Genomic DNA, 7325 nt, shown 5'->3' on the forward strand with positions numbered 1-7325 from the left:
TTGTTGGATTCCTCTGTCTCCTTTGCCTTGTTCTTTTACGAACTTCCTCTTCCTTACCATTTTATTAGTGAATGAAGTGGTGCTCACACCACCACTAAAAATATTTGAAAATATTGGACCCTATTCATATATTATGTAGAAAAATTAAAAACTTCTACTTACCAAAAAATCAAGACATGGCTTTGGCAAATTTTGATCTCCGCAGGTGTGTAGGCCTTACCCCATGTCTTACCAGTTTGACTCCCCCACTCCTGAAAAACTTAGACAAAAGAAATCATACTAAGACACTTCCAGTATCATCCCTTAGCACCTCCTCGAAAATGGCGCCAAAATGTTTGGGCAAATTATAGACTTATAATTTTACAGACATAAATTGTTGACTAGGGGTAGGTAAGCTTGTGAGATGCTACGCAAAATATATGTAGGATAATACTTTAATTGTTGTTTTAGATAAAATCACACACATGCGGCTTCAAGAACTCTTTTCCTCTATCAACACTTGGAAGCAAAGGCTATGGATCAAATTTAATCATCCCTCTACAACACCTACTATTGTTGATAAAGGTCAAGAAAAGATACAAATCCAAACAACAACAATTAACTCAATTCACACATTGCATAATAGAAATGAAAGCCTATTCAACAACTCCAAATCATTCATCAAATAACCTCACATTTAACCATCATTCAAAAGCTTCTACAAATTAGAAAAGAAAACTGCAAATTGTTTACTAATTCTATTGATTCATGACAAGAATAAATGGAAATAAAATAAATATGAAGCTACAAGAGTTGTGAGTAAAGGGCGGCCTCCCTTACTCACAACCTGTTCAACTACGAAAGGAATTACTCAATGAAATTCAGTAGAACATCAAGTATTATATTAATCTGGAAAATATACAGTAATATAGGTCTGATATATTGAATCTGTCCTTCTTATCTCCAGATCCTCTCTATCTCCCTCCTAATAAACATAAAGGTCTTTTATACAAATACATGGGCATGATCTGCCTCAAATTTGAAAATCTAACATCCTACAACTGTTGGCTAACAATATCTGACAAAGATAGTAGAAATAAGCATGATGAGTTTGATCCATGGCTGAAAGCATGGATCGAATAGATTTCGTGAAGCTGCTGGAACTGCCTCTTAATACGGCCATCTGAAAAAGGAATGAAGGTAGTATAGGCAATTTCAATGGGAGTTCTAAGGCAGCCAATAGGACAACATCCATATTAGTGAATTTATCAACAAAACCCATGTCTTCGTTCTCCTCGAGGCTGACCGGAACATGCTCAACCATGGATATTGCTGTAGGAAACTGGGACGATTACAAGAAATCTCTGCGTCTACAAGAAATCGGTGAACTTGCAGGAAATTGCAAAGTAGCTGCAGGAATCTCAGAACCACTTCAGAAAATGGTTGATCTGCGCAAGATGTGGTCAGCTCCTTTGACATTGTAGGTGATTCGATTAGATAACGTTTTAACTTCGAAAATACTTAGGAATTAAAGTAAAATGATACATTTTAAAATAATTTGCATACCTTCAAGTTCACATCACCTTCTTGGTCAAAATACACAAAATATGGTAAAAGAGGGTGTTCAAGGATTAAGAAAGGTTCAAAATAAAGGGGTTAAGACCTCAGAAACACCATCAAAAATGAGAAAATTGGGACTCAACAATATGTCTTCCAATTGCTGACACTTTTTGGATTCAACCTTCTTCCTTTTACCTTGGTAACTACAACCCCTCTTTATTGTACCAGAAAATGGCAGAGACAAGGAGGGTTACATATGATGGTTTTGTATATATGGGTGGTGTCCTTTGCATCTTTGAATGAATTTATGAATTAATTAATTCAATGAGGTTAATCTAGCCAATTCATAATTATTTATCTTCTTCATTATCAATGACATCAGAGGATGACTTGTCATATTTCCTTGGGTTGGTGCTCTTCACCTTTAGTTGTGATTTCATATTTAGTAATGTTTGTGCAAGAACATATTGAATGGTGAAATTGAGTACTGCAAAGATGACCTTTCCAGTGATCATAGCTACCATAAAATTTGTTTTAAAACCATAAAATAAGTCACCAAAGGTTTCCACGTAGGCCCATGCTCCATAATATGGATCATCAATTTGAATTTCACATATATATGTTCTCCTTCAAGATGGATTTCACTTTCACTTGACCTTATCGACCACATCACAATAAAGTGATCCTTGTTAGAGTTAGTTGTGCTCTTTATTTCCTTGAAAGACACGATAATGACATATTTAACCAAAAGCAATTTCATAATAATGATAACCAAAATAGAAGGAAGGCCATGCTCCTTTACTTCACATTGTTTTTTGTTTCTTTTCCCAAATATTGATCATGGCTCAGTTCACATCTTTCCATCCACCATTCCACAACCTTTGACTAAATGGCTCAGGAGGCACCTTATCCTCATAGCAGTGTTCTACCTCGCTCAACCAAAAATATATTCTCCCAAACCCTTAAAGTAGTCTGGAAAATTTAATACTTATTCCGCTAATGGAAAAGTTCAAGGATGTAAGAAATTAGTTTTAAATGGAATTTCACAGTCACCAAAAGTTTTGAAGCAGAACACAACAAATTTTGTAGTCCTTCATATGCAACAAAAATAACCATGGAAAATAAACAAAATTAATGCATTACCTTAAACAAGGATTGGATTCGACTGAATTATACGTGACTTCATTACATATCTTGTGTAACTGTAAAAAGAATTGTAGTCTTGGAGAATCCTTTACACACCTCAGGGACATGTGGACCCAATATTTAGGAAGTGTTCTCACATTTACAACATTGTATTTGTCAATAGTGGATTGAGCTGCTATGCCTGGGCAATGTAACAAGCTGATAATAGAAAGGTTGAGAAACTTATTTAATAAGAATATTTTACTAGTTTGTAACATATGCTTATTAAATAAGAAGATCCCTCTATTTTAGACAGACCCCAATAGGGCCATACAATATTTGAACTGAGAGCTTGATGTTATTCACTATTTCCTTGGACTTGTTTGTTATCAATGTAGAATATATGTAGTAAGTTTGACCCCGAGAAACTCCAAGATGAGGTCACTGATTGTGATACAACAATTGGAGAGTAATATTTAGGTGCCAGTGGAGGAGAGGCTTGGACTGGAGCAGGAGATGGTTTGGGTTTTCTTACACGTGCAGGAACAACAACTGGAAGAAGTTGGTTTAAGCTGCCACCAGCATGAAGCCTGGCTAGGACACCCACAACAGGGCCATTGTTGTAGGTAGTTGGTTCTGTCTGTTCATATTTGTCTCTCTCATCTACAAAATTTTCATTCTGATCAGGCCCTCCAACAAGAGCACCATGAAAAACATTGGGATCACTTCCCTTGCTTCTAAACCAAGTGGCATAGCCCCCTCTACAGGGCATGAAGGATGGGTTTACTTTGTAAGATATGATAGATGAATATTTGTGGTGTACTGGATGAGGTTAGTTGCTATCATAGCCAACTATGTAACTTGTGGCTCTCGGATTGTCTCTGAGGATGTAATCTATCTGAGATTGAGCAAAGGATAGAAGCTCTGAGGGTTGCACAACTTCACCCGATCATTGAAGGTTCTTGCGAGAAACAATGAGGTAATTAGAGTAAACTATGATGAGAGAAACTAGATTTTTTTCCATTTTTGCCAAAACAGGAGGCCACCTAGAGTTTTTTGTACAATCCTATTTCCTTTTGGAAATCACACACACATGAAAAACTCCACATTTTCTTGATATTTCTGTAGAACAACATTACTCTGCCCACCTCTTCCTTGCATGAGGACTTTGAATCCTGAACCTGAACTCCCACATACTTGATGTCCTAGCTGAATTCAATCATTTTCCATCGTGTTCCACCTAGAGAAGTGACATTTTCAATCACATAGTTCATGTAACAGTAAGATAGATCTCTAGTAGCCTCATGAAGCCATGTCATTGCCCAAAGAAACCCATCTGCATATCCACTCTTAGAGGTATAATACTTTTGTGCAACAGTAATGCTATTGTCATATTTGCCTTTGTACTTGTCAACAAATGTGAAAAGCTACTTTGAATGGTTGAGAAGCTCATTGGAGTAGGTGTGATCAGAGTGCCTGAAAACAATTGAAGAAAAATCCATTGTAGTTGTTATTTCTCCCGCAAGATCTAAGCTAGGATTGTTTGCATCAATTCTATATGCCTAGCAAGGTTTGGTCATGTCTTCTGGCCTTTGCCAGCAATAATGGTCTGAGTCACCATCACCCACCTCTCCATACAGTACATCAGCCTTTGTATGTGCCTTGAGAAAATAATCAGTCTTCCATCGAATAGCCTCCACTAAATGACCCAACTCACCACTACTGGTCAATTTCTTTCCATATTCAATAACACTCCATGAGAGCATGGTGACTATGAATTCCATTGGGAGGCCAAATTTAAAATTGTCACAAGCGTCATATTATCCCCTCCTACTAGATCCACCCCATTGTTCGATCCATCATGTAGACCAAAATCATCCCTCCAAGTGACTCTAATTGCTAGGAAGCTTTCCAAATCTTTGAGCCTCATAAAACATGATACTCTTGCTCAATGTTGTACCATAATCATGACCAGTTGTTGCAGCTCTAATGTAGAGTTCCAAACTCAAAACATACAAATATGAAGCCATGGAGAAACTCAATTGAAATAAACTAGATGGACCCACTTCAGATAAGGCCCCTTTTTGAGAACCCTAAAGTTAGTTATTTATGATAGGATAGCATGCAATGGATGAGGAGGAGATAGTCACTGAAAGAATAATGCAACAAGCTAAGTGAAAGTTGGGAATCAATCTAAATGTGAATAAAATATAGATATATGAAGCCAAAATGTCTCATCTCAAATCAAGCATATGAGAAGTCGTACTCAAAACTAATATCTTGGAGGACTAATGCAATTCACTGCAACAAAAAGAAACCCCAAATGACCAGATCTGAATGTGGGAAAGCTAAGAAATCTAAGCTCCACTGCTAGCTATTAGGATTAAGATTAAAATAGTTCACCATATATATCTATATGCCCCAACACATCAGAATTGCATTCATCAAAATGCCCCTCAATAAAAACAAATCTTAGAGACTGCCAACAACAAACACCCACAACAATGGAAAATGTAGCTTCAGCAAAAGAGGCACAACACCCAAAACTAGGCCTACAACTAGAATAAAGCAATACACAACTTATGCATTATAAAGATGCAAAGAATTCTGCAGAACCAAGTGAGAGAATTGCTTAATTCTCCAACAACCTACACCAAAACATACAGCATTATCTTCTATCATTGCTTAGAGATCACAAAGCCACAATTCCCATCAACAGAAGCACTTGAGCAAGGATGGCATACACACAATAACTATGGACTATGGGCTCTTCTTCTTCACAAAATGAAGAAACAGGGAAAGAGGGATAGCCTTCTACCTTTTTTTCCCTCTGCCAACAATGGTAGTTTCTGCCAAGTAGGCTATGTATAAATGGCCTATTAAACACTTATGCTTACAATGAATTTGATATTCATTCTCCCAACCTTCTAATTTTACTTATTGTGTTTTTCAAATTAGATGTTGAATTATATAGATGTGTCTTAGATGGTGGGTGATTTAAAAATAGGCTATTAGTCTATGAATTGTTCTCGAGGTAATTCCTTGATAATGGATTGTTGTTACTCTATTACTTATAATTGTGTCTCTCACAGGGAGTTCGGGTCATGGATTTACTCCACACATCATCACAATTGAAGACGGGGAGGTATGTATCTTTCAGTTTCTCTTGGATGGTTGTGCAATTTCTTCTTTTGGAACTCATCTGTGTTGTATTTTAGTATAATGGGCCTCATTTCAATTAAACACACATGAAACAGTGAATGTATATTGAAGTTGCATCTTTGAATGAATTTATGAATTAAGTAATTCAATGAGGTCAATCTAGTGAATTCATACTTATTTATCTTCTTCATTATCAATGACATCAGAGGATGACTTGCCAGCTTGCCTTGGGTTGGTGCTATTCACCTTTAGTTGTGATTGCATATTCAATAATGTTTGTGCAAGAACATATTGAATGGTGAAATTGAGTATTGCAAAGTTGGCCTTTCCAATGATCATAGCTCCCACAAAATTTGTTTTTAAATTAGAAAATAAGTCACCAAAGGTTTCCACGTAGGCCCATGCTCCATGATATGGATCATCAATTTGACTTGCACATATATATGTTCTCCTTTAGGATGGATTTCACTTGCACTTGAACTTCTCAACCACATCACATTAAAGTGATCCTTGTTAGAGTTGGTTGTGGTATTTATTTCCTGCAAAGACTTGATAACGACTTGTTTAACCAAAATAATTTCATAGTAATGATAACCAAACTAGAAGGAAGTTCACGCTCCTTTACTTCACACTCTTTTTTTCTTCTTTTCCCAAAGATTGATCATGGATTAGCTCACATATTTCCATCCACCATTCCACAACCTTTGACTAAATGGATCGGGAGGCACCTTATCCTCGTAGCAGTGTTCTACCTCACTCAACCAAAAATATATTCTCCCAAACCCTTAAAGTAGTCTGGAAAATTTAATACTTATTTCGTTAATGGAAAAGTTCAAGGATGTAAGAAATTAGTTTTAAATGGAATTTCATCGTCACCAAAAGTTTTGAAGCAAAACACAACAAATTTTGCAGTCCTTCATATAATTACAAACATTATTGGAATTATAATGTTATTAGCATTACAAATATAATGTGACAGGCACTAAGATCTCCTCAAACGACTCCTTTCAAACAAATAAGCATAATTCCTTCTTCTTGATTGCTAAATTATCATATATTATGTTTTCTATACTTGTTTCTTTCAGCAAAATGCTATCAAACAAATCTATTAAACAAAGTCAAGCCAACTTTGATAGATTTTTTGTTCATTTTCCTTTTGCTAAAGTAGTTGATTTTCTATTTTAAAAATTGTCACTGATTATATATATATATATATATATATATATATATATATATATATATATATATATATATATATATATATATATATATATCCACTTACTAGTAATTTGTTTTCTCCAAATTATTTTTGATTCAATTCTTAGAAGGGTTTATTGGCATTTTCAAATTCAAAATATTTCTGGTTTGATCCCATCTATCATCTTTAATCATCATAAACAATAGGACTACATTACGATGTTATCAAGAAGTTATGTTTTTTATTTGTAAGAGGTAGGTCACCTATTCATATGCACATAAAATGTTTACATGCTTCTGAG

At 35.5% G+C, this 7325-nt stretch overlaps 1 pseudogene; it reads right to left on the bottom strand.

Moving 5' to 3' along the window:
* Positions 1–2911: 2911 nt before the first annotated feature.
* Positions 2912–4694, bottom strand: LOC149202167 (endoglucanase 19 pseudogene; annotated as a pseudogene).
* Between the last annotated feature and the right edge of the window lie 2631 nt (positions 4695–7325).

Source organism: Pinus tabuliformis, chromosome 2_1 (assembly GCF_031772625.1).
Source record: "Pinus tabuliformis cultivar Carrire ecotype Pingquan chromosome 2_1, CPIR1, whole genome shotgun sequence".
Lineage (NCBI taxonomy): Eukaryota > Viridiplantae > Streptophyta > Pinopsida > Pinales > Pinaceae > Pinus > Pinus tabuliformis.